Here is a 25,169-nt window from a genome sequence, read left to right as displayed (position 1 = left end):
CTTTAATTTAAAATCGATTTTGAATCGAGTTAATATTTCCGAACGCATCGTTTAGATATGCGCTAAAAGTAAGCATACAAGCACAACACTAGTGTTTGGACGAGGACGACAGCTAGACGCAAAGGGTCGTAGATAGTGAACGTATTCTGTAGTTCAACGGTGAAATGTTATGACGTGCAGCATCTGTCTTTGTTTCAATAACAATCGAGTAATTTTTCAAAAGGTTCTTAGTTAACAGAATGTAAAAAAAGTCGCAACATACAAAAAGTATTTGCACTACGATGATTTTTTCCAAAGTATGATCGTGCCACAAGAAATTAGCTTAGTTAGGTGTTCACATTTGTTAAGTTCTGTGAATGTTGTGCCAATAATGAGATAGTGGAGTGTTGTGATGCGGCTGTGGGACATGTGGGGTGTGCTATGGACCGTCGAGGCCCTGGCACAGCTCCTGGGGGTGGTGGCGACACCACTGGATACCGCGCCACTGACTTTGCGAGGTGAGAGAAGAACCTTGCTTCCTACGCGCTCGTTTGCTACTAACACTGCATGCGCTACCGCAATACTGTAGTACTTTCCATATTATTATAAATATAGTAATATTAAGTTTAGTTCCTACAAACCAAAGATGTAATTATAATTATTTATTTGTTTCTAACTTCATTTATTATGTAAACAAAACTTGCATATACAAGAAAAGTATGTTTTTTTTAAATAGCTAATTCGATTATTTCATAAAATTTGTAAATTGGCTTTACTTAAATAAATTGTACATGATTATTCAATTTAGTTTTTTTATTTAATTGTTCTTTTATTGATTCTAAGACTGAATAATTAAAAATTATTAAATTATTTAAACAAAAATTTCCTTTAAACAATTTTCATGAGCCTAAGGGAAAGATAAACATGTATATTCTCTTTCTATTATAATATATGTGATACATTCTTAATGTTATTAATGTAATGTAGTGTTTGAGAAAGTGTGTTAACAAATAAAAACAGCACTTCTCTTCGTCTGGCACGTGTGCCGTACAGAAAAAATAAGGCACACCTGGGTTTCTTATATTTAAATATATTGTTTAATTATCTTCATATGAAGTTAAGTCGGAGGCACACTGATACCGTGGGGTTAGGCTAGTGTAACAAAGTTGTAAGAAGCTGTTGTTGTTGTTGTTATTGTTGTTAACACGGGCTATTTTCCGCAACTCGACGTCTTCATGCGCCTATTTTGCATGACTGGCTGTGGATACTATTTGTGTCAGCCCAGCTCCTTAAGGAAGCCTAGCAGACCCTTCACGTTGCCGACGACTTCCTGGAGCGACCTTGGTGTCCCGAGGTTAAGTCCCTGTAGTTCGCCGTAAGAAGCAAAAAAATTGAATATTAATTTTTTCTTTATTTTACAAGTTTGGTTTTCTAACACCACAAAATGAGTTATGTGATGTTGTGTGAACTTCAATGACTGATTGATTAGTCTTATCAACAATATGATTTTTTTTTTAAGTTACAATAAATTTATTTTTATTATTAAAACAAAAGAATTTGATAGTAGTACTTCACTGTTGTATAAATTATTTATAGCTTTTACTGTATTTGTTATGTTATCTTATTTAACCAAAATCTTTTTGCAAACCTGTTGTAAAATAATGTTTATACAATGCATTTTTTCATAATTATTAAATATTGGTTAACAATGGGTTAGGGATCAAACATCTTTTCGTAGACCATTATGGTAAAAAAAATATTTAGAATGTTATTTTCTTTTAATGAAACAACTTTTTCGGATTTTATCCCGGTTTATTATTAACTTTTGATTCCCGACGTTTCGGATACTTTACAGCAACCATGGTCACGGGAGGACTGTACAGTATCCGAAACGTCGGGAATCAAAAGTTAATAATAAACCGCGATAAAATCCGAAAAAAAGTTGTTTCATTAAATGAGTAAAATTCGCGTAAACATTAGAAAACAATATGTTATTTTCTTTTAAAAATATAATTGAATACATTCAACAATTTAAACTAGCCTTAATAATAGCAATATCATCTTATTAAGTGTTACAATTGTACAGTTACATAATGCCGCCAGTTACAAATTTAATTAAAATATTTAAAGTGTATATTTTAGGTCTGTTATGTAAAAGAACGAAAGTTTATTTTGGTACATTTAACATTTTTATAATATGGAGGAACTAACTAAAGATCTTATTTTATATATTTCCTTAGGCTTGTGCGTAGTCCTTAGGCTTAGTTTTTAGTTATAATCATAGATCAAGTAAAAAAAGGTAGATAACGCACCTAGAACAGAAAACTGAAGCCACTTTTTTAAAGATGTGTGAGTGAGTGAAGTGTTGACACCTTTTAAAAAAAGTCCCTAAAATTTTTATTAAACAATTAATTTAATATAGGTAAAATGGGTATGTGAAAATAAAAACCTGTTTATAGTTTTAAATAAATTTACTAAAAATAAAACAAAAAATCGGTAGAATAATAAAAAAATATATTCGTAAGATAATCGTATGAATGGACACTTCCTATCCCCTCTGTTTATCTCTTTTCAGTTTGCAGTCGGTTTTTTTTAACTATTTTTCTTAAACCTAGAATCCTTTATGTTGTATAAGTTTTTTAAATTTTTGTCGCTTAGAACTCAGAGTCATCGTCATTGTTTGCATTTTACTAATATGATGTAGTCTTATGTTCAAATATTTTTCAATCACTAATCATATTAAATTGACTTTATGCGCATGGCCAGCATAATCGTGGTCATTTTCTCAGTTTTACAGCCGCTACCCATTCACCTCTTATTAAAATATTCGTTGGAAACCTAAAACCATGAAATTTGATAGTAAAATATGGGTACCTAGTTTACTCAAAAATTGTAAAAAGTTAAAACATAAAACAAACGAGTTAATAATTCATAAATATATTTTGATTTTTTTATTTTCAATTTATGTAACATAAAATAACACGAGAAAAAAAACAATAACTATGTCTACTTTTTACTTAATTATTTTTCTGATTGCGTACAATTTACTTACCCACATTTTGGGGTATTGAAAAAAAGAACCACTGGCAACACTCCCGTGGTACGTCATTTCGTGACATTGAAATTCCAAGTTCCGAATAACCTCAATATTATTTTGGAATAACAATAAATTTAAAGTGTTATATGTACTTACGTGTGAAACGATATTCCTTCAGATTTTTTGTTTACTTTGGTATTGTTTTTGCACCATTTAATCACACAAGACGGCATTTTATAAGCAAAGTTACTGTATGAAGCCTCGTGACATACTAACGAAAATGAGCGTAGTTTGATGCATATGTGTGCGTGAGCGCGTGTATTTACTTGAAGGAGCCGAGTTTTGTGGCTTCACTAACAACAAAGGCCGCGCATTATCTACTTTTTTTTACTATATCTATGGTTATAATGTATTATTTTTATGACTATATTCTTAGAAGAAATGTATAATAGGTCTATCGAAAAATAACATAAATAACTTTTAGTAATTATATATATCAGATCTTTATCTAATTTTCATTATGAAGTTGTTATAAATATTTTTTCTTGTATGTATAATATGAAAATATAAGTAAATAATTTATATCATAGACCTGTTGTAGACTGTGGACGTAGTTTTTGTTTTCTTTCTTATTTTAATGGCAACCCAGCTATTTTGCAAAAAACTTATCATCATCATCATCACCACAGCAGCCTTTCGCAGGCCACTACTGGACATAGGCCTCCACAAAAACTTATACTAGTAGATTAAAGATTTGTAATAAGATTTTTGAGCTATTCTGTCGTGTAAATCTACTGATTATATTAGCATCATCACCATATTCCCTATATATTATTTATATCTATGTAGTAAACTACATACTTTGAAACGAAACAAAAATATGCAAATTGTTTTAATTTTTATTGTGCGCTATCTTTTTCTTTGTGATTTTAATTTTGTGAACGTGAAACAACTTCCTAATTATGCTTGAAATTCAAATTTGAGCGAAAAATTCGTCGAACGTAAAAAAAACCCGAAGAACAAAAAACTTATACCTCAATAGTCAATACCAAGACTTAAGGTTGTAAAAAATTAAAATAAATTGATCTGTTTTTATTATTTAAATGCGCAATTAAAAATTAATTACCTATTACTTAATAGTGCCCAACTCAACCCGCAAATCCCTGCAAATTGCTTCGAGAAACGATAATCTGGCAGCTCCAGTGGGCCAGCACTAGGGGAGACTCCACCGAGTAGGCACATTTGTTCTCGCTACGCGCTGGAATGTTCTCATTTTCTTTTAATCGGATGACATTGAGTATTTTCGGATTCAATTCGTTTCGGGATTGTTGGATTCTTTTGTAGTACTTAAATACGTGAACTATTATTTAATAAAATTTTTTTTTGTAATAATTTCTAATCGTAAGCAATTCTCGGAATATTGAATATCAATTTAATACTATAGGTTTATTAAAATTGCACTTTCCATCTTTAGGAATAAGATAACCTTTATTTTATTTACATTTCCTCCATCGAACGATACGAAATTTTTCACGACTGCACAAAACATGTTTCCACCAAGAGAAAATAATAAATGTTATTTAAGGACGGGTAGCGTCCTAGGTTACAGAGATGGATGTATCGCGGACTTGCAGTAATTAATCTCTTTGTTACGTTGACGTCGTATAGTTTGGATTAAGTCTGGCTAAGTAAAACGATAAGGTGCTGCCAAACTATAAAAGACAATCTTTTATTATAATTCAGAATTTTCTCATCTTATTTGTAAAAGCGCTTAGTAAAATAAATGTACTTAATGCTTTTCTAGTAAAGGTACCTAAAATCTGCAACTCATTCCTCGTTTATTTATTCAAATATCGCTTTAATGCATAATGTTTACTTCATCACGTCCAAAGTCGGCGTGACCTATTTTGTTATGTCACTAAGAAGGCAAGTTATATTCAATATAAATCACTCTAATTGTTTTAAAGTAAATTGTGTGTGCTCGGCATTGCGATGATCGCGGGACACATCAGTTGCATAACAAGCGCGTTGCGTCCAAGTAACGGGACTTTGGCGCGAGCTGGGAGCCCGTCAGCCTCTATCTAGAGTCTGTATCGACTCAAGTTTGCCAATACAGCTACATTGACCGGTCATTTGCATCTGCCCAATTTCGCTCACGTCAAAACTTAACGATAAAATCTCACGCAACATTCCTGTTTCTCATTACTCATCACGAAATCCGATTGTTTAATAATAATATCGGAGCTATTTTAGTCTATTCGTGCGGTTGTGAACGAGACCGTGAACGATAGTTACCTGACGATATAGGCCTCTCAATAGAAGGCTGTCCAGCACTGAACACTGAATGCACTACACTTGTTCCTCGATGCCTAGCGTTACGCATTTCCATGTAATTGAATCATAATAATCGAGGGGGAAGAAGCGAACCGCGATTCCTGTGTACCAATTGTGTATACTGAACTGGTTCGATAGCGTGTGCCTTTATTTCTTTAAATTGCTCTATCTGGTTACTGCATAAAGGTTTTACTTTGTTCCTCATAATGGTGGAGTGCGGATTCTAACTTAGTAGGAATACGTAATTACGTATATACCTAATCGTTGTTTCTATTTTCCTTTTTTATGTCATATTGTTGATGAAATGAATTATATAAAATTGTAAATAATTCTATATAGCCAGGCAGTGATCTATTATTACTAAAAAATATTTGTAACAGTTTAAATGCCTCCTTTTTTTACACAACTAGGTCGGCAAACAAGCGTACGGCTCACCTGATGGTAAGCAATTACCGTAGCTTATAGACGTTTGCAATACTAGAAGCATCGCAAGTGCTTTGCCGACCTTATCCCCTATTCTCCCCATCTCTAGTCACCTTACTTATCAACAGGAACGCAATACTGCTTGATAACAGATATTTAGCTGTGGTCTTCTGTAAGGTCGAGGTACTACGCCAGTCAGGCTGCTCCATATCATATTTAGAGCAGGAAATTTCCTGCAGTGCCCTACCTCAATTCATACTCTAAAGCCTTGAAAAATGTTTTACCAAATTGTATCCTACCACAATTTTTGTTACAAATAACATATTATAATAATATACAATTCACTTATTACAAATCAAGTGTTTTGGAATTATTACATGAGTAAAACAAATTTTAATTGTTTTGCTCTTACCTACGTAACAATCGAAAAATGACAAACGCATAGGAGACTAACAAAATCATTAATGAATATTGAAGCTTTCTCGGTAATTTAAAAATTCTATTTAGAAATATCTTTTTCAACGTATTCTGGTTTAATTTACTCAGTAGGACTCGATTAAGCGCTTTATCCAGACACTAAAACCCACTATCCAGAAGTCTGCAATAGGGTCGCTAGATAGCTCAGCCTCATCCTGTATGTTTGACTGATTATCTCACTCGTCTATCTTTATTCCTTCCGTGCTCTCTGCAGTTTTTCTATGCTTTTATGCAACAAGATGAAAGATTTCTTAACTTGAAAGTTTTAAGTAGATGGTCACGATTTATAACAGAAAATCTGTCGATAATATTTCAAAAGTAAAACGTTCTATAAAATATTTATCGTGAAATAATTAATATCTGTAGAAAAAATAACGATAATCCTTCTAATTTTGATGATCTTGTTCGTTATGGTGGTCTTTATTGTGCACTAAAATAGTGTACAGTACAGCTCTAGGTAAAAAGGTCTCTCTGAAAGTGGGACAATTTGATTTGCTACATTGTGCAATGTTGTCGCTTTTTGTATTCTTTAATGAAATTGCCGCGCAAGTCCACCTCGTAGTTTAAAGTGGAATTTAGTTAGTTTGCTTTGTTGATATTGTAATCTATTTTAATCTATAAGTTTGTATTATCTGTAACTACTTACTTCTTTTTTACTAAAGTAGGTACTCTTCATATTAAAAATTTGTGTGTTATCTTATATATAAAATTCTCGTGTCACAATGTTAGTTAAAATACTCCTCCAAAACGGCTGGACCGATTTTTATAAAATTTTGTTTGCATATCGGGTAGTTCTGAGAATCGGCCAACGTCTACTTTTCATACCCCTAAGGTATAAGGGGGGGGGGGGATTAAGTAGGTTTATAAATATATCTATGGCAAAACAACGTTTGCGGGGTCAGCTAGTTTATAAATATTAATATGTCGTTGAAAACAATTCAAAAAACTAAATAAATTACAATATGTACCTAAATTTGATCTAATTATTAAAATGTACACTTTAATTACTCGAAAAATGTACCTAATTTTCTATGTTACATTGATAAATTGTTTAAAAAAGAAAACCTAAGTCAGTATTTTGAATTTCTCGCATAAATTTTCAGGTGACGTCAATAAAGTGCTAAAACAAAAGTTGTAGATCTTTTTATTACCTACAACTTTGTCATTCAACTTTTTTCGACAGGACTCGTAGTTTTGCCGGAAATTATGATAAACTGTTTTCAAACTTAAAATCCCCCCCCCCCCCAACTTTCCGACCTCAAATCACCCGTAATTTTTTTCTGTTATTATAATGAAACATTTTTTCGATTTTTATCGCGGTTTATTACGTTTTTTAAATGCCCGACGTTTCGGACTGTAAAGTACAGCAAAAAAACTTTTAATTTAACCATGGTCGTGAGAGGACTTTTGCAGTGGGTTTTATGCTGTTCTAATTTTTTTTTTTTTTTTTACTATTTAGTATTTTCAAAGGTAGCGGCACTGATCTATTGGATAACAACGTTACATAAAGGAAACGGTAGACAGGCAATTGGAAATGTTCACCATTGGAAACAGATCAAAGTAAGTGAAAAGTTTAGATGATCTCAAATCACATAAAGTTATTACAGTATGAAGAAAAAAGTACTAAACTTGTTTGATGTCGCTTGCCTTTGTTCATTGTAACGAGCTCGACTAAACCAAGTGTTAAAGGCCTCCACTGGAGCTATTTCGTGTACATCAAAAGAAGGATTTAGTTTCCACGTTCATGTCATACTTTTACAGTTAACCGTAAGCTTTTCGCTATTTATTTTTTCGACTACGAACAAACAGGAACACGTAAAGGAGTGAGAATTGTTATTACGATTGAAGTATCATAATTTTTGATGTTTATTTAATTTAACTAAGCTATATATTGTCTTTCATAAAAACGAAAAATAAGTATCAACAGAATTGAGAACCTCCTCCTTTTTGAAGTCGATTAAAAAGCAGGTATTTATATAAGAGACATCTCATAGAATTTTGTCTTTAATAATTTAATAAAAATCAATCTTAATTAGGCTGTAGGTTAAATGTACTTTTCGTTGCATTTATAATACTAATTAATTTTACACCTGATTTGGAAAAATTTAATTTAATTGTCTGAAAATTAATTATTTAATTTTTTACAATACTAGTAATACCCGTGCGAATAATTTGCACTAAATAATTTTAGTAATTAATTATTTTACAAAAACAGAGCGAGCAATTATCTATAAAGTGATATATAATTTATGTGGAGTAATGGTGAGGTTTTTTCTAAATAGGGAGGCAAACATTAACCTTAAAACGTTAACCTTAACCAAAACATTAACCTTAACGTAGTAAAAATTTAATATACATGATGAATACTCTTATTGAATTGTATTTTAGTGTCGTTAAAAATGTTACTTCACCGTTTACGAATGTGTCAATCACATATGCGAAGGCTACAATGAAATGCATAAACGTCAAGGTTGTCGATATGCGACTTAATAGCAAAAAGCTAGTTTCATTGTTGTGATTGCGCTTAAAAACAATATACACGGGTAAATCTTGATAATGTGTGGGGAAGGAACATAATAAGATTATGCCATCGTCTTAATGATGGGAATGTTGCGTCAGGTTAGTCTGCGATTGTTCTTGTCTCGGAAATGTTACGCTGCTTCCACAGCAGTGATTATTATTTTTTAATTTTACAATAATGTTTGAGATCAACTAGTTTCATTTTTATGTTTGAGCTTAACTAATTTAAGTTAGAGGTAAATTAATCAAAAAAGAAATATACAACACGTTATGGACACGTTTTAAAATTAAGTCATCAATAACGATTAACGATTCACTAGTTATTACCCGCTTGATTTTTATATATTTCACGATTCAGCCTTTAACGTCCCACTGCTGGGCATAGGTCTCTTTCTCCAAGTAGGAGAAGGATTCGAGCTTAATCCACCACGCCGCTCCATTGCGGGTTGGCGAATATATTCTCTACTATGAGTAACAATCGCTATCAGGTATTTACGTCAATAACCGGGACCGACAGCTTAACCTGCTCTCCACGGCACGGTTGGGAGACCCACAAGGATAGACAACCAAAATCCAAAGAAAGTAACACAAATACAAATATTTATCACGAGCGGGAATCGACCCCGCAAACCATCCGTTTTGTAGGCGCCTACATGCACAACTACACCAGAGCGGTTGTTTATTAGTCATCGCATACATTAAAATAGTTTCTTTTACATTATGTAGATGTTGAGAAACTATAAAGCCTTGTGGAAGAAGCTTAGTTAACAATATTGTGTGGTCCGGAGTTTGGTGAAGATTTATTATTTAGGCTGTTTCACAATAGCCGTGGTGTGTGGCCTGTCAGCTTGCAGGATTTGTATATTCAACTATTATATGAGTATGCGTGGTTAGCCGTCGCTTCACAGTGTGACCCTTCTCTTTCTATTATTAAGGCTTGCACAAGAACATATATACAGAAGGCTTTGAAGCTCAACACATAGTTTTCAATTGAATTTCTTGTTAAAGTAGTACTATGCAACTAAGAATTATATGTACATATCTGTTTTAATAAACAATTTTTCGCTACTCTGCGTTATAACACTAGGTTTTTTTTCAAATGTAACCTTAATTGAGAAACAGGCTTTGTTACAGGTTAGTAGAATTTTTGGAACGGTTTAATTAACCTCGAGATAGCCCTTTCCAACTGAACAGCAAGTAAACAAACTCTGCTATCATGTATGTGTTACCAGTTTTTTTTTTGTTAAATTATGGAATAAAAGACTTCTGACATTTTCTTTTTTAATCCGTTTTTCAACTAAAAATTTTGTTCTTTGAAAGAGTTCTTCTTTACAAAACGTTTCTCTTTGCATTTCACAAATATTTAAATTAGAAAAACGAAGCAAATCTCTGAAAATAAACACGATTTTTCCCAGATGTTTTATCGAAAGATAAATAAGTAAATCTTTTGTCATTCTTTTACCTCTCAAGTACGACCTTAACGCTGAGATTAATTTCAGCACTTAAGGTTAAGATGAACTTACTTCTTAAGAAACGTTATAAAAATGAACGTTTTTAAGATTCCCTCGCCTTGTTATAAAAGTCAAAACTTTCTGTATTTTATTTGAAATAAATTTTATAATGAATGTGTATTGTGCTACTGACAGAATAATTACAGGGACAAGGGGTATAATAATTTAGTTCCATACGTTTCAAGCACGTAGAAAACTACTTTTTGCCGCATTTACATTTTGTGTCATCTGAAAAAAAAACAATTATTTTCTAAATTTAAATGTTTGAGCTCGTTTTTTTTTAACTCTTAATATTTTAAAGGTTTTAAATTAGAGGCAAAAATATTTATTTTTAACCTAAATACGTTGTTTAAATGTGCGTATGTTTAACACACAGGTCCTTCTATACATACAGAAGATACTACTTTCCATAATTTTATTCATCTACTTTCCTCCCTAAAACTATCTTTATTGTAAGTTGCTAACAATATTCATTTAAAATGTGATGACTAACATTACTCTTTGTTAATAATAAAATAAAGTTAGTACTTGGTTCATAAGTATACCTTCTAATGAGGTTACATTCTGCTCTAAGAACACTAGCTCCTTAAATCCGCCAAGTGCTGTGAATCTATAGCGAACGTACCTAAGGGCCAAGAATTTCCGGGGGTCCCGAATACGTCCCGATGTTCATGGCTTGTCACCAAAGCCGTTCCGTTTTACTATTGTTTGGGAGTCGGGACGCAAAATGTCCCGATTTTACACTGGCTATCAGAGTTTGTGCTTTCATTGTTCTGTTTTGCAGGAACACACGACAATTTTTTTTAAAGGATTTTTATGTAATAACTAAACAAAAATGCGTAAAAATATTTTTGTCGGCAAGTATGTTTTCATGATATTCTGAATTTTGATTTGAAACGTAAAAATTCTGATATGGAACATAAAAGTTCCGAATATTAAAACTTTATGTCTAAAAATTTTATACGGCAATAATAAAATGAAGAAGCAATGTTATAATTATGTACTAATATAAAGTTTATATTAAGTCTAAGAAATGAAGGTTATGGCAACGTTACAATTTATTATTACAATAAAATATGGTTAACGAACATTATTTAATTTTAATTTCTCCTTACAATAAAATTTGACCAACTTATGACGGGAATTATAGGGAACTGTGACAGAAATAGATGTAGAATTTTTTGTCTTGAAAAATTAGAAGTGGTTTAACAGTAGCCATCCTGGAAGTTAAACCTAAAATCTGGTGTAAATTTAGTTTTTAACCGACTTCCAAAAAAGGAGGAGGTTCTCAATTCGACTGTATTTCTTTTTTTTTATGTATGTTACATCAGAACTTTTGATCGGGTAGACCGATTTTGACAAATTTTGTTTTAATCGAAAGGTGGTGTGTGCCAATTGGTCCCATTTAAATTTATTTGAGATCTAACAACTACTCTTCGAGTTATATCTAATAATGCGTTTTTACTTGACGCTTTTTTCGTCGACCTACGTTGTATTATACCGCATAACTTTCTACTGGATGTACCGATTTTGATAATTCTTTTTTTGTTGAAAAGGGTATATCCCTAGTTTGGTACCGTGATAAGGAAACCAGGATCTGATGATGAGATCCCAGAGAAATCGAGGGAAACTCTCGAAAATCCGTAATAACTTTTTATTAGGTGTACCGATTTTGATAATTTTTAATTTAATCGAAAGCTGATGTTTATCATGTGGTCACATATAAATTTTATCGAGATCTGATAACTACTTTTTGAGTAATCTTTGATAACGCGTAGTTGCTTGACTATTTTTTCGTCGATCTACGTTGTATTACTTGTCGATGTAATTGAAGTCGGTTTTTTTTTCGTTTGCGAGCAAACACAATTATAAAATACCATCTTGAAGAGGAGCTATTTACCAATAACAGATTATATGATTTATTCTAAATTGTAAAGAAGTTATTTTTTAAACATAAAAAAAAACCCAAATACATGGCGCCTACACGGCGTATGCCGGCTTGTGGGTTTGATTCTCGCTCAGTGTCGATATTTGTGTTTCTAAAAATATTTCCTTCCCGTCTGGTGGTTTGTCCATGTGGGTCTCCCCATCGTTCCTTGGAGAGCACGTGAAACTGTCGGTCTTGATTGTTATCATAATCAACTGAGCAATTGTTACTCATAGTAGGAAATAAATCTGCCAATCCGAAGTGGAGCAGCGTGGTGGATTAAGCTCCCGATCTTTCTCCTACATGGAGAAAGAGGCATATATATGCCTTAGACACTGATTATTAATATGGTATTTATATTTATTTATAACCATATTATATTATGTACTTATATACAGAAAAATAAATATAAATACCATAGTAACAATCAGTATGGACAATACATACAAATTTTTGCAATAAGTTGGAATTGAACTCTTGACCTGTGTTAGCATGTGATAACAAGCAGTTGCAGTACTGCGGCGCTTAAGTATCTATTATTTTGATTTTAGTAAATATTTTAACGTATTCATATTGAAAATTATTTAAATTATCTTCAAATTAAAAGAAAAAGTCACATCTCTACAGTTAGTTTTATCCCTATTAATAGAAGTGCAACCGGTTCGAAGTAATGTTACTTCACTTATGTATATAATCGCGGGTAATGTCTGGAACTCGTTGTATGCAAACTGACCTTTAACAATTATGCACGCAGTTTTAAACGTTGCCGCGTCTGCCATCTTGACTTGTATTCGTTGCGCATCGTCTGTACGTAACGGATAAGTTATTTATTTATTTATTTAAACTTTATTACACAACTTAAAATAACATGTAGCGCAAAAGGCGGACTTACAGCCTTATCTACCAGTCAGTCAAGATTTACAAAATAAAAAAAAAAAACAGCGTTGAGGTAGGGTTTATACAATAATAAAATAATACAATAATAAAAAATATAAACAAACCGATGTAATAACAAAAAAAAGTAAAAACTAGATCAAGAAATTTAAGAAAATTAAAAAAGGTCTGTTTGAAATATAGTTCGCATTTACTAAATTTCAAACAGACGCACTACGTACAGACAGACATACAAACATATATAACTACATACATACACACACACATACATGCATATATCAAAACAAAATAAAAAACATCCATACAAAAACGAACAATATACATGTTCCATGATATGATCACAAACAAGATAAGCCTAAAACTTTTTAATCGCAAAATGAGAAGAAGAGAGAAAAAAGAGGGTAAAAAGGCCTATGAATTAAGTTTACTTCGGTACAACTTCTTAACGTAGATTTTAAAATAAAGTCTAGAAGGAGCGTTTCTGATGCTTACTGGTAATTCATTCCACAATCTAATAGCATTAGTCAGTCAGTGCAGCCTATTGCAGTCCACTGCTGGACATGGGCCTCTCCAAGTTCGATCCAGACATCCCCGATTTTCCGCCGTCCTCATCCTACACATAGCATTGACTGTGAAAGAAATTGACACAAACATTTTTAAATATCATATCAAAAATTGACCGCTCCAGCGGGATTCGAACCCGCGTCTCCGACTGACCGTGTCAGCGCTCTAGCCAATTAAGCTATGGAACGATGTATCGACAAAAAAAATTTTAATCGAAAGGTAGTGTGTGTCATTTGGTCCCATTTAAATTTATTTGAGATCTAACAACTATTTTTCGAGTTATATCTAATAATACGTTTTTACTTGACGCTTTTTTCGTCAACCTACGTTGTATTATACCGCATAACTTTCTACTGATTTTACCGATTTTGATAATTCTTTTTTTGTTGGAAAGAAGATATCCCTAGTTTGGTACCATGATAAGGAAACCAGGATCTGATGGTGGAATCCCAGAGAAATCGAGTGAAACTCTCGAAAATCCGCAATAACTTTTTACTGGGTGTACCGATTTTGATCATTTTTAATTTAATCGAAAGCTGATGTTTATCATGTGTTCACATATGATATGATACATAATTTTATCGAGATCCGATAACAACTTTTTGTAATCTTTGATAACGCGTATTTACTTGACTATATTTTCGTCTTCCTACGTTGTATTACTTGTCGATGTAATTGAAGTCACTTTTTTTCGTTTGCGAGCAAATGCAATTATTATTCTGTTGTTGTCATATTTTTATACAGACTGAAGTTGCATTTATGTTTTCGCTATCTGAACGCAAAGTCTGATTATTTAATAATAAACTAATTTTTGGGGAAGACACTGTGGCCTTTAAAACAGCTTTTTTTACCCTAGCATGGGTCGCAGGGCTTCTAGATAATGTAAACTACATAATTTGAGCAAAATAAAAACTATTTTATTTATTACTAGCGACCCGCCCCGGCTTCGCACGGGTGCAATGCTGATACTAAATATACTGCAGAATGTCTTTATTTATAGTATGAAGCTAGCTTATTGCATGGTTATTAACATAATAACAACATTCAAATATGCGTCGTTAGATTTCACGTTGTTACAGAATGCGTTAAGAAATAAAGGTTCACTGCTCGTTCCCCATAGGTAATAGCGTGATAATTTGTAGCCTATATGTTGACCCGACTTCTTAATAATATTCGTATCAAATTTGAAGTAAATCCATGCAGTACTTTTTGAGTTTGTCTCGGAGATACATACAGGCAAACAGACAAACAGACAAAAATTCTAAAACCTATATCTTTTTGCTTCGGTATCGATTGTAGACCACACCCCAAGTATTCTTTTAAAAAAATATTCAATGTACAGTTTTGACTTTCCTACCATTTTATTATATGTATAGATTTTTTTATTTATTACCTTTTATTTATGTAGTATATTCAGAAGCTTTTACGACTAGAATACTTACAGACCGTTATTTACTTAAATTTTTACGTTTTTAGTAGACCAATTGGTCATAACATAACATAACACACACTTTATTGTACACCAAAACAGAAATAATACATATCAGATTGATTTTAACAAAGTACCATAAGGTACAAAGGGCCTTATCGCTGAAAAGCGATCTCTTCCAGTCAACCTAGGAGCAGAGGAGATGGTATTGTGTCGGTGTAGGTGTAGAAATTGTGACGTAAACGTGTGAATATATTTACTTAAAAACATATACATATAACTATATACATAGATAGATAAATAGGTACATACATACAGACATACATACATACAATTATCCGTAGTGTGCATCTTGCCTGGAAGTCACTGAAGATGCGGAGCACGTTTTCTTTGTGTTCTCGCGGTTCAACCCGCAGCGTGATAAACTGGAGAGCACCCTGGGCCGGAGAATCCAACAAGAGACTGTAGTGGAGGCAATGTTGTCCACCGAGGCTGTTTGGAACGCTATCAGCACGTTTGCTACAGAGGTCCTCACCGACTTGCGTTCCATAGAAAGAGAGAGAGAGAGAGCAAAAGACAGGAGCTAAAAAGAAAGATATATAAGATCTTACGTACCTGAAGGAAGAGTACCTGCCCTCCCCCTGCGAAGTAATGCCTAACGGCGGTACCGTGGGGATCAGAGGTTGGAGAGTGAGGGGGTTGTTTTAGGTGGTAGAAATCCCACATTACCGACCATCATCTTTCACGGCGTAGTCTTTGAAAGATTTTTTTCCTCCTCACGCAAGAAAAAAAAACATACATACATACATAATTACATACATACATACATACGTACGTACATACATACATACATACATATATACATACATACATAAATACATACATACATACAAACATACATGCATACACATATAATTTTATTCACGTTGAATATCAAAAAAATTTTTAGTCCCTGACAGCCTTTTTAAAAATAGAAAGCGACTGTACACGTCAATTATGCAAGGGTAAAGAATTCGAAAGTCGAGAAGCTTGAACAGTGAAAGATTTAGTATAAAAGGAAGAGGAGTGAGAGGGAATTTCAAGAAGTAAGCTATCCTCAGACGAAGACTTCGTTTATGGCAATCACTACGAAATTTAAATTGTTGCTTTAGATAAGCAGGTGCAACAGGGTTAAATAGAATAGAGTAAAGTAAATTTAGAATATGCGTTTGGTCTTGTTTAAAGTGAAATGTTTATTATTACCCAGTGATGCAGTTTATCGAGGTGATCGCGTCGCTGCTTTCATAAGAAGTTAATGTCATAATAGTCTTGAACCAAGTGATCGATTGTCGGTTGGCGTGAGAACACCGGTAATTGCGGTTTTAACGGATTTACAGATTTAATACACACGCGAAACTACTTTTTTGTAACATGATATTTAAAAAATTATCATAATTTTGACGATATCTTAAAAAATAAATTTCTAATATTCAGTTAATAAATACCAAATAAAAAGTTTTATAGTTAACAGCAAATCACAAAATAAAATTATATTTAATTTAAGATATAGATGCTTGAGAATAATTTGTTTAACTGATTATTTATATATTGTCTATGCTTTTGAAGCCGAATTTTTAATAATTAACAAACACATTTATTAAAATTAATTATTAAACTCGTATGACAAGATAATAACGATTCGCACGTAAAATATGCTCGATAGTTTAGTTTAACTTTAATCTCTACGGAACATATTTCATTTGATGCTAATTAATGTTCAGAGACAGTGGAAATAGGGGTCCCAGTGGAGTGCAGCTACGTATCTGCACGTTTAGCTACTGACCGAATGCGACTATAACGTTTTTGTTTAATTCTATTTATGAATCAATTCAAAATAACAGTTATTTTATGAAATAAGGAGCTGAACAATCGACACGAATGATCCGATTTAATTGATAAAAAAGAACAAGCTGTATTGTGAGCCGTAAAATCTTGTTATAAGTTATAAACGATATAAACAAAAAATTCAATTATTTGGTGATTCATTTTACCCGTTAATTCACTAAAAGTAACAATGCAAAATAAGAAATTTTTTATTCGTAAAACAATATTTACTTTATATAAAAAGTATTTTTACATTCTATTTTGTTCAGACGGTTCAAGGTCGCAACAATAAGCAAAGTGTAATGAAGCGTGCGACGACTTCAATTATACTATGTAGACTTCGACTTTGGTGAAAGACGCTGTGACAAGATTAGGTACCGATATTTGCATTGGCAATACAATTCATTCATCTCGGGTATTTTAGGGAATTGTATCTTCCTGCACGCGGAAGTAAGATTTTTTTTATTGACAGCGGTAGTTAAATTTATAGGGATGTGCGTTTTATGCTTTCCGATTTTCGGTATATAAAATCGATTTATAGATTTTAAATTATAGCTTCTAATTCAAACCTTTTTTTTATTTTGTTTGTTTATTTACTAAGAACAAATGCATGTTATCAAAAAGTAACGGTTTAATCTTAACACAAACTAACGCAAAACACGCCATTCATGCATTTTCGTCGAAAACGAACAATGAAGAAGGAAGGCAAAAGCAAGGTCGCTTCCCTCGGTCCCTCCATACCTCGCCTAATAATTTCGACATTAATTATTATTAAAGAACGTTGAAAACGCAGTCTTCATAATAATTATACTAATTAACTAATTACAATGACATGTATATTTATAATTATTTCTATTGATTGCTTTTTTTGTAAGTGTAAGTATGCAAGCATAATAATTTTAGACCCACTGTGTTGTAGCGAAATAACCAAAAAGGTTTTCAAAACAGTTAAGTTATAGTAGTATTAGTTGGACATTTTTTAATTATTTATGAAAGTCTGGGTATACGTAAGTTATTAGGTTATTAGTAGAATTCGTTAATTCTTCCTATTCTTTGTAATGATTTTGACGTGCTTAACTATCATAATGCTTCTACAACATGAATGTTACTGTGATTTTTTTGTAGCATAAGTTATTTTGTTATGATTTTTTTGTTAATTTTTTTAAATTTATAAGTATCATTTTCAGATTTTAATTAAGATACTGTAAGATGTTAGGGTAAATAATACTGCAATAAAATTTCTATAATCATGCTTCTTTAATAAATATCGTAATAATTGAAAAAAAAAGTATATATATATATATTATAATTTGCATTATATATATACAATTGGAGTGTCTGTTTGTAACAATAAAATAAATGCTTTTTAATAAATGGATATGGATGTATACACGGTAAATATACTAAAATAACATTTTTCTACAATTTTTGTCTGTCTGTCTGTCGGTTTGTCTATCTGTCTGTCCGTTTGTTCCGGCTAATCTCTGAAACGGCAGATAGCTGATGTAATAATAAAATAATTTTAAATTAGAAATTTGTTTGTTTTATAACTCTGCAAGCTGAAACACAACTTTTTTGTCAAATTCCACGCGAACTAAGCACAGCTAGTATATTTATAAATATGTATGATTCTTCGGATATCCTGCTATTTTAATTAATCAAACGTGACGATTATGATGTTCAAAATGATATAAATAAAAATATAGCTGTTAATATCTCCGAATTTTGATAAATTGAATCAATTAAAGACATGAGTAGTAATTGAGAACGACCAAACCGTTGTAACAGTTCCACAATCAATAAAACGAGCTTATTTATTATACAATAACAGTTATGCTAAACAAAAAATAATGAATTATTAAAAAAAAATGCTCACTGATTTACCTTCATACTTTCACATAAAAAATTCAAAAAGTTTAAAAATAGTACAAATTATGTATATGTTTTTGAGTGGTATAAGTATTTTAACAGTTTTTAACAATGATTAAAATTGATTGGATTTTTCTTTAGTGAGTGAGTTTATTTTATCAGTAGTAGCGATTCTCACACCATTCTAATCTATTCAAATCGAAATAGGAAATTGATGAAGAGCTTCCCAAGTTACAGTTAGTACCTAATATGCAAGTTGAAAACAGTTTCGTAATACACACTATCAAATATATTTGTATAATTACAGAATATATAAATGGAGTTCTGTAACTTCTTCTAAGAATCGTACATATGCTTCAAAGCTACTACTGTACCATCTGTCCTCGAGCGAAGTTAAGTGCAACCATATTGTTGAATATTAAAAATATTTAAATGAAGAAGAAATTTGTTAATTTAATATGTATTTTAGCTAAGAGGACAATATGGAATAATATAATGGGCCAGACTACTTTTTTGTGATTGATATCTATTAAATATATTTCAATAAATATGGAACATTTTATCTGTACACTAACAGTACTATTTAAGGTACGAGTCGGTACAAATCAACTGAAAATATACCTACTAAAAATAATTTCTTGACTATTAGACTTAAATGATCTTATAATGCCTATTGACGTCGTTTCTATTAATATTACAACTAAAAAAAAAAAAAACTACAAAAAGTATTCAATTTACGAGTATTATTTTTTAGTAATTTAAAATTCAAGTTTTTGTAACTGTTGTGTTTAACCTAACATTAAAACACGCTGCATCTGCAACGCAATATCAGAACTTTTCTTAGTATAATTATTTTATATTTTTCTAAAATTATAAAAAAAAAAACATCTCGATTCATCATCGATTCACATATTATGCACCATTGCTGAGTAACTTCATTACTAAAGGAAATCACGTATTAAACATACGAAGTCAGCTCTTGCAGGAAATAAATTTACATGGAAGGAATCCTCGATAGTGCTGTAATAAAGCAAAGCGGTGAAAGAAAACGTGACCGTTTACGATTCTCGGATTTGTATTACTCGAACAAATATTTATAAAACTATGAACTAAGTTTGCCTCACCTAGGCACAAACTCAATACAAGGTAGTAGCCATCTATGAAATTATCAAATAGGATGTTAGAATATCAAAAATTTGAAAAAAAAAAGTGAATTGATGTGATGTGAATGTGGTATATCAATGAATTCAATTTGCATGCTATTATCCTTAAGAGTTCAAATCAATGTTGATCAATCTCCTCACCGTATCGTGATGTCATCGTTAAGGCGCGTGTGTCGTCATACTGGTTTATAATACGAACACAGATTATACCGCAAAACGATTGCTCAATCGGGGTTGCGGTCAAGAGCGTTATTTTCTAGGGCGTTTCTATCAATTTGCTATTTCCTTGCTTCAAATTCGCATTCTAGCAAGATATATTTTTTTTTTCATATAGGTATTTTTTGTTAATATGAAGATATACTACGAAGTTTATAAAAAACTTGTGTGCTAAAAATATGACTTGATTTGAGTACATACTTCAAAGGTATTAGGAGCACAAGAGTTGTTACAGATAAGTGGTTTTGCATACCTCATTATAGACTATCTCATCTAAGTAATAGTTAAGTGCCCATATCGAGACTGTGCACGGATTTAAGTGCTCAATTAACAATAGTTCGAGAGGCACAGAAGTTGTTTTTCTTGTTAATGTCTTGTTCTCAGCAGTCAGGAGCCTTAAATCAAGTACATTTATTTATGTGTCGGGATTCCGGAAACTTACAATACACAAGTACAAGCGTCCGGACGACAAAAAAATTGCATGACCAAGCCAGTCGGTCCCACAACTGCCAGCTAAGCAGCGGGTGTTGTGACTGCTGCGTTAATGCTTCGTCAAATTCACTTTTATCTGATAATTGTATTATCATTGTATTAGAATGTAATTGTATTATTAAAATTTTAGAAAATTTGAGTCAATACGTCTCAGTGGCTATAATTCAACCAAAAGATTGCGTTATATCCGGATTAGCACCGGTGATTGCATTTAATAAGTACAGAGTTTGATTAAAATATAATTTTAATATAATTTTTAAAATTAATTTTAAAATATATTTAGTTTGATTAAATATATACAGAGAAATAAAAAAAAATATTTCGAGGATCTAGAAAATGTATAATTAATTTTAGATGACATTTCGAGATATTTTTTTTAATTTTAAAGCAGCAGGGTGACGAACAAATCAACTTAACCCTTAATGCTATAGCGCTTTGCTAGTTGAGATGTTCACATTATAATACATATACAGTACATTATACTGCATCACTGATTCACAATAATTTTGTCAAGTACGAATCTTCAAAATAATTAAATAACATTTTCAATTACCAAAATATACTCGTATTATATAAAGTCAACTGGCAAATGAAATTACAATTTAAAGTTTATTTCTATATATATTTATGTAACTTTTTATTGGATAATGCACTTCACCGGATTCTGTGGGATTCGTAACAGAAATATTACGTAGCTTTTCTCGAACACGTAAGGCTTTATAATGCGTTTTACTCAAAATAGATTTGAATCATTTCCACTATGTAAAATTTTTGAAATTAATTTATTAGAAATTGGTCTTTTTTAATACATTCAATTTTCATTATTTATAGTCGCCATTTTTTTTCTTTATCCTTTTAATAATCGATCGCATTTTATTTAATTTATACATTTGTAAATTATTAAAAACGGAAACATAAACACTGACCTAAAATTATACTGGCAAAATAGAAAATTTAAAAATAAGTCATAAAAAAATAATAACAAATACATTTTATTCTTTACGTAATCACAAAATTATTAATAGAATTCCGACGTCATCTGGACGATTAAAAGGATTAAAGTGAAAGAAACCTTACACACATCTCTCTAATATCAGAAATGGTTGTGAAATAAAATAAAAACGTACACACATAAAACCCCTGAGACTGCGTGACCTTTTTTTGTCTATAAATGGGATTTTGAAATAAACTGATAATATGTTTTGAAATATTACTAAAACTCGTATCTTACGAATTTAATAAATGCGATAGTTGCATTTGTAGGAAACCAGGCTTTTATAATAAAACAGAATTGGCTTGGATTTTGCACACACTAAGATATAGATAGAGCTTAAAACATAGTTTAACTTATACTATTCTATCTTTAATATCTTACTCCATTTTTTTTTCTGTGAGATACTTCTACTTTTTTGTTTGGTTTATTAGTAGTCTAGAATTCTAGATAAATAATGTCGCGGATACTAAATCGTTAATAGAAAAACTTTATTAGACTATACAAACTAACAATCTATCGTGTATTATCTGTATATTAATACGTGAAGCAAAAACTTTGTAGGGGAGCGAGGGGCTTGTTGTAACAGGGGTAAGTAGTAACAGGCTCTTTTCACTAGGATCTTAAACTTTATCAACGCATTTCTTTGACTCGATTTAACCTATAAACCGCGCTGCATCATGTTGCCATAGCCAGTGTCCCACCAGCCGGCGCAGTGAGCGGAATTGTGCATGCGCATCATTTTTGCCAGGTAATATGAAATTGTACTGTCGTAAAATTTTGGTTTGCATTATTAATATCGACTAATTTCAGACTTTCTATATCTTATTTACATTCAAATTTATCTATCTTTGATAATGTGTAACAGTTTTTAAGGTTGCTAAATTGTTTAAATAGTTATGTTGATAAATGTTAAAAATCATACCATGGGGTTAGTTGTAACAAAATCGCGGGGCTAGTTGTAACAAAATTCCAGGCTTGTTATGACGTAGATACCTACTTATTTTTTCCTTTCTTCTAGAATGAGGGTGTATAAAAGAAGTGTACGAGTTAGCGCCAGCTGAAGTTTTAGAAAAAAAATGCAGTATTCGGAAAGCTAGTCAGACTTTCGGATTATGTCACGTCTGTCTTTATAGATACATATTGTCTGGTATGTGGTGAAGCTTACACAGATTCAAATAAAGAAGATTGGGTAGAGTTTATCATTTGTAAGATGTGGGCACATGTAGGATGTGTTACAGGAGACACTATTTCTTTTATTTGTATTAATTGTTGCTCAGATGAAGACTGAGTTTAATTATAATGAAACCTACCAAATGTTGATACTTATATAAGTACAATACTTTGTTAGATATATATTAAAAAGAGCATACCTTAGATATAAATAATTTAATTACTTACTGTGATATAAAAGTGCAATGATGATTATAAGTAGTGTTTAAGTACATAAAACAGTTAATTATTTAATTTTTAGGGGTTGATTACTTAAAAGTCTCACACTCACACAAACTCAATCAACTCAAATAGACTTAAAAGTCTATTTGAGTTGATTTTTAATAAGAATTACATAATACCTACTTTAAAAAGCTGTCAATTTTGTTAAAAATAAACAAAGAATAAATGATTACAGGTATTAGTGTTTTTTTTTTGTCGTTACTACTTGCCCCGGTAGATGTTACAACTTGCCCCAAGCACGAGGTAAGTTGTAACACCGCACTTCTTCTAGAAAATAATTGATTATAAAATAATGAATGATAGTTATGGTATTATTTTTACGTTATTGGGTAGAGGAAGAGTTACAGCATCCATCCATCTTTATTTAGTAGCAATATAATCAATAGATTTCAAGATATATTAGTTTTCATGAAAAATGTTACAACAAGCCCCTCGCTCCCCTACTACTTTTTACGAAAATTGCTCGGACAAAGGAGTATGTATTTCGCACAGTTAGGTATAGTTTCTATAAATATAAATATCTACACAATACAAACACGGTCGTTTGTTCCTAAAGTAAGCAACTTAATGCTCGTGTTATAGGTAATAGCCGACTGGTATAGCTACATATATATTTTTTTCGATAAATATACTTATAAATAATACATATATAAATATATATATTACACCCAGACTCGGGGTGCGAATCGAACCCACAACCCCCGGAGCAGAAAGCAGGGTCACTACTAACTGCGTCAACGAGTTAGTCAAAAAGTTTATATAGAGAAGGAGTGCAGAATGCTAATAATTCTTTAAAATTATGTATAAAAATAAATTAAACCAATAAAAAAAATATTACACATGGTAGTGACTATCTATTTGACACACACGCATATAATACTCTTTTGTTGAATGTCAAAGTCTGTAGTCAAATTGATTTTTTTTTAAAAGGTTTTTTTTTTCAAAATTTTTTGATTTTCTTTACCTCTCTACTTCTCTCTCTCCTCTGACCTCCGGCCGACCACTAGTTAATAATAAATATTACTAACATAATTATGATTTTTTTTACATTGCAAACTATTCAAAGTGCATATTTTTGTAGGTATCTATGTGATATAAAATAATGAAATGTGGATGAGCTTATCTGATCTTGTTTAATTTGTAAAGGTCACACCGATGTTGAAAAGGTTAGTTGCTTGACCTCATCTTGGTATTGAATGCCTTGATGCAACAAATGTGAAAATGTATAAGAGTCAACCAACCCTTAAGAGTATTAAGGATTCTTACGATAATTACTGCCCTTCAAATGTTTTATATAAGCTTTTAAGTCCATTTCAAAAGTTCACGCAATTAATTTATTTAAATATTTTTTTTAATATTTATGGACCCCATATTAATTAATGGATTTAAATTATATTATTTAGATATTTACCATAAATAGGTAGTTAAAATGTTGTAATAAGAAAAAAATTATATAACATTGTAACTACATGCATAAACAAAAATTGTTATTAAATTAAATAATAAGTAATATGTAAAATTATAATATTAATAATATAATATAATATTAATTTCTTAAATTTCAGGTACGTGCATAATTGACAAGTTACACTGGTAAGAAGAAAATTTTCAGATAGAAGACCTTTCTCAAGTATCTAACCCTGTATCCATTTGAGCAGAGCTTGAAATCTAATAATTTATTAGGCTAGCGGCGGTTTTTATATTAACGTGGAGCTTAACGGAAAAAAAACTAATATGGTTTCGAGTTTTAGAATATTTCAAATCTAACCATAAACTAATTTTAAAGTTTTCAAACTTTATGAGTGTTTATTGCAATAAAGTATGTAGAGTCTAGCTGTGTAGATTTGACTACAGATCTTGAGCCTGGTCCACGAAAATACTATTTAAGTCATCCGAAATACTGAAAAAATAGTAGCTACTTTATTTGCGTGCTTAGCTTATTAATATACCTTTTTCTTTCTTTGATTAATACTGCTTTTGCGACTCCTCTGAAAAAGATTTTGTTTTATTTATTTATTTAATATT

At 31.4% G+C, this 25,169-nt stretch overlaps 1 long non-coding RNA gene across 1 annotated transcript; it reads left to right on the top strand.

Moving 5' to 3' along the window:
- The first annotated feature begins 96 nt into the window (after positions 1-96).
- On the top strand, positions 97-24,977 carry LOC123655237. The gene is made up of 2 exons (XR_006743352.1): positions 97-497; positions 24,710-24,977. It is a non-coding gene; the product is annotated as an uncharacterized LOC123655237 (long non-coding RNA).
- The last annotated feature ends 192 nt before the right edge of the window (positions 24,978-25,169 follow it).

The sequence above is a fragment of the Melitaea cinxia genome, chromosome 7 (genome assembly GCF_905220565.1).
Source record: "Melitaea cinxia chromosome 7, ilMelCinx1.1, whole genome shotgun sequence".
In the NCBI taxonomy this organism is placed as follows: Eukaryota; Metazoa; Arthropoda; class Insecta; order Lepidoptera; family Nymphalidae; genus Melitaea; species Melitaea cinxia.
This window is presented reverse-complemented; position numbering and strand designations above follow the sequence as displayed.